Source organism: Vipera ursinii, assembly GCF_947247035.1.
Source record: "Vipera ursinii genome assembly, chromosome: 14".
NCBI lineage: Eukaryota > Metazoa > Chordata > Lepidosauria > Squamata > Viperidae > Vipera > Vipera ursinii.
The window spans coordinates 3,744,162-3,756,661 of NC_139527.1; the positions used below are offsets into that span (position 1 = coordinate 3,744,162).

Below are 12,500 nucleotides of genomic sequence, written 5' to 3' on the forward strand. Positions count from 1 at the left end.
ATAGAATAGAATAGAATAGAATAGAATAGAATAGAATAGAATAGAATAGAATAGAATAGAATAGAATAGAATAGAATAGAATAGAATAGAATAGAATAGAATAGAACAGGAATAGAATAGAATAGAACAGAATGTAGAATAGAATAGAATAGAATAGAATAGAATAGAATAGAATAGAATAGAATAGAATAGAATAGAATAGAATAGAATAGAATAGAATAGAATAGAATAGAATAGAGTAGAGTAGAGTAGAGTAGAGTAGGGTAGGGTAGGGTAGGGTAGGGTAGGGTAGGGCAGAATAGAATAGAACAGGAATAGAATAGAATAGAATGGAATGGAATGGAATAGAATGGAATGGAATGGAATGGAATGGAATGGAATGGAATGGAATGGAATGGAATGGAATGGAATAGAATAGAATAGAATAGAATAGAATAGAATAGAATAGAATAGAATAGAATAGAATAGAATAGAATAGAATAACAGAACAGAACGTAGACTAGACTAGACTAGAATAAAGAAGAGTTGGAAGGGACCTTGGAGGTCATCTAGTCCAACCCCCTGCTCAGGCCGGAAACCCTATACCATTTCAGACAAATAGTGGTCCAGTGTCTTCTTAAAAACTTTCAATGTTGGAGCATTCACAGCTTCTGGAGGCAAGTCTTTCCACTGATTAATTGTTCTCCCTGTCAGGAAATTCCTCCTTAGTTCCAGGTTGCTTCTCTCCTTGATGAGTTTCCATCCGTTGCTTCTTGTCCTGCCTTCAGGCGCTTTGGAGAATAATTCGACCCCCTCTTCCTTGTGGCAGCCCCTCAAACACCGGAACGTTGCTATCACGTCATCCCTGTTTCTTCTCTTCTTTAGAGTAGCCAGACCCAAGTCCCGCAGCCGTCCTTCGTACGTTTTAGTCTCCGGGCCTTTAATCCTCTTAGTGGCTCTTCTGCGAATTTTTTCAACTTTTTTTTTGTAATACGGTGGCCAACATTGGTTGCAGTATTCCAGGTGTGCTCTCACTAGGCTTTTATAGAGAGCTGGCCTTGGAGAAGATATGCAGAGAGCCTTAGCGAAACATGAGCTAAGACTGGGCAGACAAGAAGCCAATGGGGGGGGGGGAATCTCAAAAACAGCTCTGTTTTAACTCTCTTTTGCAAGAGAGGAATGATTGATGTTAGTCCCTCAAGTAGACCAGGTCAGGAAAGACATCACAACACATTCTAGAACGGCCACTTCATTGACAGAGGTTATAACAACAGATCCTTGAAAACCTGGCTGTGTTTCATCCCTCCCTTTTACACCAGCTAGTGTCAAGGCTTCTCCAAGGTTATCTTTGCGTTCTGTACACCGGAGTACCTGCCTCCTTATGCCTAATGGGAGGGCCCACCTTGCTCACGAGCAATAATGCGCTTATCTCCTTGGCCTTTTGTTTTCCAGAGGCACCTAAGCAAGCTCTAACCTCATAATCTCCCGCAGCATGGGAAATTAATTATATAGGATGTTGTAGGAAGCTAATGCTCAAAATACTTTGGCCACCTCATGAGAAGGAAGGACTCACTGGAGAAGAGCCTCATGCTGGGAAAGATTGAGGGCAAGAGAAGAACGGGACGACAGAGAACGAGGTGGCTGGATGGAGTCACTGAAACAGGAGGCGTGAGCTTAAATGGACTCCAGAAGATGGTAGAGGACAGGAAAGCCTGGAGGAACGTTGTCCTTAGGGTGGCGATGGGTCGGACACGACTTTGCAGCTAACAACAACAACAGGCAAATGAAGGAGGACTTGACGAGAGGATGGGAGCAGGGACCACCAATGAGACGGGGTTACTGCTCTTCCCCCCTCCCCATCCAGACAAAAGACCCAGGAAGTGGTGGGAACACCCCCGTGCTGTCTTCCAAACAACGGCCACTCAATACTTTGCGGGACGCGTCCATTTGTACACCGTGATGGATATGGGGAGCTAGTGCTTCGACAAGAATCTGAGTGACTCACGGTCCAGGCAAACTGGACCAGAGTGAACAGAATTCGAGGTGGACGGGACAGAGGTCCTTTGTGGGTGCGAAGGGAGTCGAGGCTGATGATGTGGAATTAAGGAGAAACTTCCTGACAGGGAGGACAATTAGCCAGTGGAACAGCTTGCCTCCAGAAATCGTAGGCGCTCCATCACTGGAGGTTTTTAAGAAGAGACTGGACAGTCACTTGTCTGAGATGATATAGGTTCTCCTGCTTGAGCAGGGAGCTGGACTAGAAGACCTCTGAGGTCCCTTCCAGCTCTATTCTATTCTATTCCATTCCATAATTCTGTCCTATTCCTTGTTCTATTCTACTCTACCTATTCTACTCTACCTATTCTATTCTCCATTCCATATTCTATTCTATTCTATTCTATTCTATTCTATTCTATTCTATTCTATTCTATTCTATTCTATTCTATTCTTTCTCTATTCATTCTTCTATTCTATTCTATTCTGTAATATTCTATTCTATTCCTTTTTTATATTCTATTCTATTCTATTCTATTCTTTGTTATTCTATTCTATTCTATTCTTCTACTTCATTCCATTATTCTATTCTATTCTATTCTATTCTATTCTATTCTATTCTATTCTATTCTATTCTATTCTATTCTATTCTATTCTATTCTATTCTGTTCTGTTCTGTTCTGTTGTTCTGTCCTGTCCTGTCCTATCCTATCCTATCCCTATTAATTTGTGTCATTTGACCAGTTCCTCGAAGGATTGGAGAGAAGTAAAGCTTGCGTCAGCACTTCCGCGATCTCTGCTTAGGCAATCCCTCCCCTGCAGAAGCCAGCTCCATAACGCCAGGGGACACTTGACTCATTTTCCACAATGCTCTGGAGTATCCAGTGTTAATTTGCAGCCTTCCGGGCAATTTTAAATGAGGATTTTGTATCTGCTGTTATCAGACACGCTCATACCGCTGGGAAGAAGGTTCTGATGTGGGGAAGGAGGGAGAGGAGAAGCTTAGCTCAAGGCCTTTTCAACCTTCCAGCCCCAAAACAGTAAGATTTGGATGAGGGGTTGTCGTTGCTTTTTGTTGTTGTTGTTGCAAGGGTGAAATCAGGAATGTTAAGAGACGCTGATTAGACAAGACGTCTGGCTAGCTTTTCTTATTGCAAATCAGCTTCATCAGCTGGACCTAGGCAGCCAGAGAAACGTAGGATAATACAGCTGGAAGGGACCTTGGAGGTCTTCTAGTCCAACCTGCTGCTTGAAGGCAGGAAAGCTTATATCATCCCGGACGAATGAGATAGATGTCCTTGAAATAAATATTCAGAAACTGGTAGGCAAACGAAGAGGAAAGAAGCATCCTATTGCATTTTGCAAAGGGAGATTCCAAAGCAGCAGGAGTCAAGACAAGAAAGAATGGATGGAAACCAATTAAGGAGAGAAGCAAGCCTAGAACTTGGGCTACAAGACCTCCCAAGGTCCCACCCAACTTTACTGTTCTGATTTCTCTGTTTCATGGCTTGTTTTTTCAGACTGGTAAAGATCCAGGGAGACCATTTTTTGTAAAGAACCAGGTTCAAGCTTCTCTTGTTATCTATTTCACTTATGTTTTATATTGGGCATAATTATTTAATTCTTTTTAACTTTTGTATGTATATTTTGATATTTATTGCCCTGTACACTGCCCTGAGTCCTTCGGGAGAAGGGCGGTATAAAAATTTAATAAATATAAATATATAATATATATAATATAAGAGTACGTATTAAACCAGCACCACCCCCCCCCCAAAAAAAAAACCCTGGATACATTTAGGAATCAACCAAGAATGAACAAAATTGACTAGAGCATATTCTCTTAACCATTCAAACCAGGTTAAGAAAGTGCCAAAGGGGACATTGTTTTGGCCCCTCTGGCTGGATTCGTCAGCTAGCAATCCAAATTATAGACTAGGCTGGCTTCTAGTCATGAAACAGAATTCAAAGTCAACGGAAATTAGAATTTTGACTCATCGCCAAGGTCCAAGAGATAAGCTGATCATGTCATTTAGACAAGAAGAGAAAGGTGTTTGTTTTTTTTAAAAAAAATAATTAAAACAAGCTACAGAGCGGGAAGACTGATAAAAAAGACTGAACTGTAAATAAGAATTATTGCTGCTCTAACCTGAAGGCATCTCCTTACATAGAGAGATATAAGGAGATAGCTCCGATCTCTTCCTAAATTCAGCCAAACACTCATCAACTCTGATTCTCACCGCCAGCTCCTGCTTAGAATTAATTCACCATATCTGCCTGTGTCTTCCTATTTATTGGCTGTCCGCTAGCATTTGGTGTTCCTGATTGACTCTGGTTCAAGCTCTAAGCCAGGATTGCCAATGCCAAGTTTGGAGACCCCTGATCATCACCATCACCATCACCACCATCATCAAGAAAGTCTAGTTGCCTCATGAAAAAGCATGACCCAGATGACTGAGAATCTCCAGAGACAACTGGGCAGACTCCGGTAAAGGTTGCCCCGCACATGCGTGCTAGTCGTTTCTAACTCTAGGGGCCGGTGCTCATCTCCGTTTCAAAGCCAAAGAGCCAGCGCTTGTCCGAGGACGTCTCCGTGGTCATGTGGCCAGCATGACTGGACGCCAAAGGCACACGGAATGCTGTTACCTTCCCACCGTAGTGGTCCCTATTTTTCTACTTGCCTTTTTACGTGCTTTCGAACTGCTAGGTTGGCAGAAGCTGGGACGAGTAACAGGCGCTCACTCTGTTACGCGGCACTCGGGATTCGACCTGCCAAACTGCTGACCTTCTGATCGACAGGCTCAGCATCCTAACCCACTGAGCCACCGCGTCCCTTTTCCGCTGACTATACAGCATGACAAAACCGGTTAAAAACCAGAATAAAAGAATTCAAATTTAGAATTAAGGAAAAAAGGCAGAACACAGGACTGTGTTCTCCTCTATGGGTAAATCGGCACCTGCTCAACTCAGTCTGGTTACTTTGTTCTTTGTCACCTTTTCAAGGGTGGCAGGAAAAAGCAAAAATAAATATTTGGGCATGCTGGGAAACAGACAGCTGGCTGGAACTTTTGTCAGCAGGCAAGGGCTGCCTTGCTCCAAAGATACACCTGCTGAAATGACTTTCTTAGCTTACGTGGTGCACCACAAAACACCCATCTGTGGTTTCCCAAGGTCCGGACCGGACAATTCACCACAGCCAATTCGCCACAGGACAATTTAACAATTCCATTTTTTACATAAGTTTTAAACGTATTTTAATTTTTGGCATTCACATTTCCTTCTGTTCCTCCTTTGGCATCCTTCCTTTCATGATTCTGTTCCACCATTTCTTCAATATTAGTGTAACTCTTGTCCCACGGTGAGTTGACCATGGCGAATTGTTCCATGGCGAGTTGGCTATCTGAGATAAATGTTTTGAAGAACAACAGTCACATCATCCACAAAATTTCTGAGAAAACCTAAGATTGTTGGATGGGCAGGGACAAAAACAGCCAGGGAACGGATTGAAGCCTAGGAAAAAGGCCCCTCATCAATCAACAGGAGGGCTGATTTACCACCAGCCTATCAAGGACTTAGAAGGCGAGGGCTGGGCAGCACAAGCAAAGGACAGCTAATGACTTAAAAGCCAGCCATTGACACACCCCAATCAACATCTAAAAAGCCACATAGAACAGACACCATATAAATACCACACACAGAACAGCACACAATCTGCTAGAGAGAAGTTCCCCGAGGATGGGCTCCAGCACAGATCCGAAGGCTCGGAAGACACAATTTCTGGTCCCTGCGACCAGCCCAGATTGGATCCTGCAAACACGCACAATCTCCAACCCCAGGAAAGCACAAGCACATTGCCATGTTCTCCCCTTGTGCCACGGATGCAAGGAAGCTCTGTTGTGGTAAACAGAGATCCTTAGCTCTTTGCTTGCCAGCTCTGGAATATTTTGCTCCAGCGCTAATGGAGTTTCCATCAGGATGGAGGGCTGTTAAACAGTCTTCCCACAGCCCCAAGGCCGTGTCTGCCCAGCAGGCTGCAAGCCCACACCTGCGACTGCTTTGCAGTTTTATCAAGCGTCCAATTAAAAGGCTCTCGCTCCGAAGGAAAAGACAGCTGAGTCCGGGAAGACTGGGAGAGTGGGCATGTCCAGAATTGTTTCTCACACTCACTCATTTCCCTGCTTCCCAGCCAAGAGCATCTCTTCCTTCTGACTGGCTCCACTTTGCAAATTTGACATCTTGAGATGATCTACAGGCACAAAGCAAAGGGGGGCAACTTTCGGGTGGCCCCAAGTTGCGTTTCATTATTTGGTCTTCCAGGTTATCTACTCACTAGAGAGCTGATTTTAGCACTCCCTTCTAGCACTGATGATGTTACCTAGTTAGGTCATGAAACGTCTGCAAGAAAACCACGCAGCTCAGAGAGCACCAAGGACCCCTCATTTCAATCCCGAGCTACAAGTAGTCTCCTTTAAAGGTTAGAATGGATCCCTCTGAGTAATTGCAAAGGAAATATCTGACACACCAAGGATACACATAGAGGTCCAGTTTAGCCGTGGAAAGAACCAGCTCAGCCTTTCTGATTTAGGTGCTTCTTATAGATGAAATGCCCTTAGGAAGCAAAATTGCCCAACTGATGTTTCTAATCTGTGTGTGTTTACAAAGCTGTGACTGTTGTACATTCCTAATTTGGAAGGAAGGGAGGGAGGGAGGGAGGGAGGGAGAGAGAGGGAGGAAGAAAGGAAGGAAGGAAAGGGAGAGAGGGAGGGAGGGAGGAAAGGAGAGAGAGGGTGGGAGGGGAGGAAAGGAAAGGAAGGAGAGGGAGGGAGGAAGGAAGGAAGGGAAGTAGGAAGGAAAGAAAGGAGAAAGGGAGGGAGGAAGGAAGGAAAGGAGAGAGAGGGAGGAAGGAAGAAAGGAAAGGAAGGAGAGGGAGGGAGGGAGGGAAGAAGGAGAGACTCGAAGGAAGGACAGAAAGAAAATAGGAAAAGTAGGCTAAGCAAACGTTTCACCCCAAATCTCCACCCCTAGTGGGGCTGAGAACAGGCCAGGTCCAAAAAAGTCAAGATGGCACTGGTGGTGGCATGGAAGGAGGCTTTGCCCCCTCCCCCGGCCTTGGCAATTTTGACTTTGGTGACCCCCATGGGTAGTCCCCCCCTTGTCTCAGGAGGGAGTGTTGCGCGTAGGGGGTTACGCCGTGCTTCCTCCCTGATGCTGCCCCCCCCCCAAGCACCACCGTGCTGAATGGAGAGGTCCCTGTAAGTGACAGGATGGAGGGGACGAAAGTAATCAACGCCCCCCCCCCCGCGGTGACCTTTTCCCCCTTCTCCAGCGTTATACATGCCCGGGCTAATACACTTGAGTCCAGCTGCCTGGCAGCTGACCCCCTCTCCCCCCCCAGCCCCCTTGCTGACAAAAGGCCTATCTTCTCTCCACCTAAATGATTTAAATTCTAATCAAACATCATTTATAGTACATCTCGCCGCCCGTCTCCTGGGAACGGTTCCCACGTGAGCCGTTGCCAAGGCAACCAGGGGGGTCTCATTTCAGAAATGTCAGATTGCGTTATTGTCTTCACACTTCTCTGATAACCTGGTCTCTCTCTCTCTCTCTTCCCCCCCACCCCTCCTTTCCCCCTGCCCCCCCCTCCCACTTTCTCTAACCGGTTTTTCGCTCCCTTCCAGCCTTCTATCCCATCCCAGGAGAAAAACCCACCAGCTCCGTGGGATGACCTGTCCACCCACTCTGCCTCTGTTGTCCTCCATCCTTTACGCACCAGTGTGCATGCACACACAAGGTCTCGGCGTCCACCCCAGCTCTCCATCTCTCTCTCTCTCACACACACACAGCCCGTCCCGCTTCTGCGGGGTGCTGGAATTGGGGTCCGCTGGTGTCACTTCACTTCACTCGTCATGAAAATGAGACAAGAGATTTTTTTTGGGCCTGGGATGAAAAAGGGACCCGGTTGTTTCGACAAGTCTCTCCGGGACTGGGCTGTTTTGATATGGTTACAGCTTGGAGGGCCTGTCTGTACCATCCCACCCTCCGCCCCCCCACCCTTTGGGGATGAGACCGGGGGTGGGGGGAAGAAAGAGGGGGCTTGGGACAGGGAAGGCTGCCAGTGATTTATTTATCGAAATGCCGAGATGCGCGAAAGGAAAAGGAACGTTTTGAAGAAGACTCCGCCGTGGGAAAAAAAGAACTCTTGCACTCAAGGCCGCAGGGCTGGCTTGAGAATTGCAGGGCCTGGCGAGGACTTTTTGGCCTTTCCAGGTCCTCCGTGGAGCCCTGTGGATCTCCTCATCGGGCCCCAAGGAAGGGCCCCCGCTTTTTGAAGTCTGCTTCGTGCAATTTGGACAACAAATGACATTTCATTTCCTCCAATAATCAATCCTTCCTTCCTTCCTTCCCTCCCATCAGATGGGAGGTCATGCAGCGTGGAAATCCAGATTCGCTTAACAACCGCAGCGATCGCAACCACGGCAAACAAGAGTGTGGAATGGGGCACCTTAATAACCACCTTGCTTAGCAACTGAGATCCTAGCTTTGGCGGTGATCCTAAGTCGAGGAAAACCGGTAATAAAGTCGGCCTTAAAATTAAACTCGGGCTTCTGAGGTCTTTATGAACACGTCCGGTTGGCTGGGTTGTTGTTTTTTTTTATTTTTATTCTAGCAACGATCCAGAATCTATTTGCCTTTTTTTTCCTAGGCTATTTTTTCCAGCTAATCCACTGACCTGGAATTTCCTTGTGGCCTCCCATCTAAAACTGACCCAGGTCTACGGCTTCTTTAGGAGCAGACAAGACTGGCGATGAATTAAATGTCAAAACACAGAACGAGGCATCAAGTTAGTGAAAACAGGAAGCTGAACTCTTTAACTTCTTGTTTGGAGAGAAATGTTGTCTCCAGGGTGGGTTTTTTTCCCCAAAAGGCAATTGGACTGTTTTTTTTTCCTTGAGGAAGACATTATTTCTGGATAAACCTCCTCCTTCTTCTTCTTCTTCTCCTTCTCCTCCTCCTCCTCCTCCTCCTTCTTCTTCTTCTTCTTCTTCTTCTTCTTCTTCTTCTTCTTCTTCTTCTTCTTCTTCTTCTTCTTCTTCTTCTTCTTCTTCTTCTTCCTTCTTCTCCTCCTCCTCCTCCCTCAAGGAAAAAACAGTTCTATTCTCTTGAAAAGCCACATTTGAGACTAGTATGACCTGGATGACTGAGCATCTCCATAGACATTTAGCCATACACTCAGAGAAATGTTGACATTCGGCATCCCAAGTGCCAAGGTCACTGATGGCCCAACAAGTGAATGAGGTGATAACAAAGCTTTCAAGTGTTTGACTGTTGGCAACAGATAAGCACGGACTGAAAAGAATTCATTAAAGCTCAATTCATTCGATTTGTGTTTCACCAATTGAATATAAAGAATGGAAACAGGGGGTCTCTTTCGCGTGCATGGTTATACATACAGACACATTCCTAAGGGAATAGCCGTGGTTCTCCTATGAAGAATCGTTATTTATGGGGAACGGGGAAGGCATTATTATCTTTTCTTTTTTTTTTAAGGAAAAAAAACCCCACAAAACAAAGCAAGAACCTCAAAATTATTTTCTCTCCAAACAGGAACATCTGCAATCGGGGAAAAAAATAATAATGACATTTTGGGCTTCAACCCAGACTGCCATTTTGACTTTTTTGACCTGGGCAGCCCTGCTTTGACAGAGATGCTTAAAGATATTTAAATTAAGATAGTTTAATTTATTTTTAGTTAAATATTAAAGATACTTAAAATTAGATTTTTAAAAAGAGGCAATAAAATAAAATAAGTGTAAATAACCTGCAGTTAAGATTCACAGACTAAGACTGCTAGAAACTTAATAATTCAAGCCCTAACTGAGGAGCTAAGAATGATTAACTTAGCATCCGAGAAAATATAGGCTGTTCAAGAAGGGTGGTTTCTGTAAAAATTAGGGTGTTTTGGTCTGATAAATTCAGTATTTCCAGATATTGAAGAAGTCCATGAGGTATCGCGCTGAGGGCTCCAATATTCAAAATGTCCCTGAATTCATCAGATGACACAGAACGTTGAGTGTGTTAGATTCAGCAAGATTTTTACAGAATATAGGACAGAGGTGGAAGGGACCTTGGAGGTCATCTAGTTCCACCCCGTTCAACAGGAGACCTTATACCACTCTTGACAAATGGCTGTCCAGTCTCTTCTTAAAAACCTCCAGGGTTGGAGGACCCACAACTTCTGAAGGTAAGTCGTTCCATTGATTAATTGCTCTCACCGTTAGGAAATTCCTTCTTAGTTCTAACTTGCTTCTCTCCTTGATTAGTTTCCATCCGTTGCTTCTCGTTTTGCCTTCTGGTGCTTTGAAAAATAAGTTTATTTTTTAATCCCATTTATATCCCGCCCTTCTCCGAAGACTCAGGGCGGCTTACAATCTAAGCACAAAGTTGACCCCCTCCTCTTTGTGGCAGCCCCTCAAATACTGGAATGCTGCTATCATGTCCACCCCTAGTCTTTCTCTTCTCTAGACTGGCCATTCCCAAATCCTGCAACCGTTCTTTGTATGTTTTAGTTCCTAAGCCTTTAATCATCTTAGTTGCTCTTCTTTGCACTATTTCCAACGTCTCAACGTCTTCCTCCTTTATGTTTTTTCATATTTCTATCCTGACAGCACCAGAGGGCAGGACAAGAAGTTAATGGGTGGGAAGGTTGTTAAAGAGAGAGCCAAACATGTTCGCACCACAGGGAGTTCTTGACTTACAGCTAAATGTCTCTCGGTAAGCGAGGCATTTGTGAAGTGAGTTTTGACCTCCTTTTCATTAAACTAGACCAGGGGTAGGCAACCTCGGTTCTTTTGTGATTCGGGAGACTTCAACTCCCAGAATTCCTGAGCCAGCCACGCTGAGGGGAAAGGGAGATGTTTCCATGCTTAGCCATGTTGGCTTAGGAATTCTGGGAGTTGAAGTCCGTGAGTCATAAAACAGCCAAGGTTGCCTACCCCTGAATTAAGGCAATAGACTTCAAACTCCCAGAATTCCTGAGCCAGCAAGGGGGGAACTGTGGCCCCTTCATGACTCAAGGACTTCAACTCCCAGAATTCTTGAGCCAGCCATGCTGAGGAGAAATGGAGAGGTTTCCAAGCTGAGACACGCTGACTCAGGAATTCTGGGAGCTGAAGTCCACGAGTCACAAAAGAGCCCAGGTTGCCTACCCCTGAACTAGACGGACCCAATTCCTGTCTGCACGTCTACAAAGAAAGCACACCGATGTCCCCATCGCCTTCGGTAAAAAAAAAAAGGGGGGGGGGTGGGATTGTCTCTCTCTGGTTCTGATGGAATGCGAGCACCCCAAATGAATCTTCCCCGCTCCTAGCCTGCTTCCTAGACAGGATAAACCCATCCTGGCCCAGGCAGTTAATATTTAACCGAATCAAGAGCCATAAATATGGGGAAATGGGACTTTTAATTAAATAAGCAGCTTTTTAAAAGGCCCTAGGGCCAGAGTGGCTTTTGTTTAAATATGATTGATTGGACATTCGCTCGCTTCTGCTTGTTAAGAGCCCAAGGAGGAAGGTTGGTGGGGTCTTGTCTGCCTCCATCTGCCTTGCCGCTAATAGGGAAGGGCTTTAAGGTGACCAGAGGGTAAATTCAAGAGGAGAGGTGAAATCCCCATGCTAGCTCTTCTCTTAGGAGGAGGCGAGTTCCGTTGAACAAGGCTTGTTCAGATGTTGGCTAGAAGATGGGGAGGGTCTGTCTGTCTGTCTATCTATCAGAATATTTGTAGCTCAGGGTTGAAATGAAGGGTCCTTGATGCTCTCTGAGCTTGTTTTTTATCTATCTATCTATCTATCTATCTATCTATCTATCTATCTATCTATCTATCTATCTATCTATCTATCTATCTATCATCTATCTGAATATTTGTAGCTCAGGGTTGAAATGAAGGGTCCTTGATGCTCTCTGAGCTTGTTATTTTATCTCTCTCTCTCTCTCTCTCTACCTATCTATCTTGCCTGCCTGCCTGCCTGCCTACCTACCTACCTACCTATCTACCTATCTATCTTGCCTGCCTGCCTGCCTGCCTGCCTACCTACCTACCTATCTATCTATCATCTATCTTGCCTGCCTGCCTGCCTGCCTGCCTGCCTGCCTGCCTGCCTGCCTATCTATCTATCTATCTATCTATCTATCTATCTATCTATCTATCTATCTATCTATCTATCTATCTATCTATCTATCTACCTATCTATCTTGCCTGCCTGCCTGCCTGCCTGCCTGCCTACCTACCTACCTATCTATCATCTATCTTGCCTGCCTGCCTGCCTGCCTGCCTGCCTATCTATCTATCTATCTATCTATCTATCTATCTATCTATCTATCTATCTATCTATCTATCTATCTATCTATCATCTATCTATCTATCTATCTATCTATCTATCTATCTATCTATCTATCTATCTATCTTGCCTGCCTGCCTGCCTGCCTACCTACCTACCTACCTACCTATCTATCATCTATCTTGCCTGCCTGCC

General features: G+C 45.0%; 1 protein-coding gene across 4 annotated transcripts in view; it reads right to left on the reverse strand.

Moving 5' to 3' along the window:
- RBM19 (RNA binding motif protein 19) overlaps positions 1-12,500 on the reverse strand; it is an 81,175-nt gene that overhangs the window by 7,495 nt on the left and 61,180 nt on the right. The window contains exon 26 of one of the 4 annotated variants that reach the window (XR_014493772.1): positions 6,054-6,220. The exons of 1 other annotated variant lie outside the window; for it this stretch is intronic. The gene's annotated coding sequence lies outside the window, so the exon portion shown is untranslated. Of the gene's footprint in view, positions 1-6,053; positions 6,221-8,081; positions 10,634-12,500 lie in introns of those variants that run through there. 2 more of the 4 variants (XR_014493773.1, XR_014493774.1) reach the window with 2 other exon arrangements.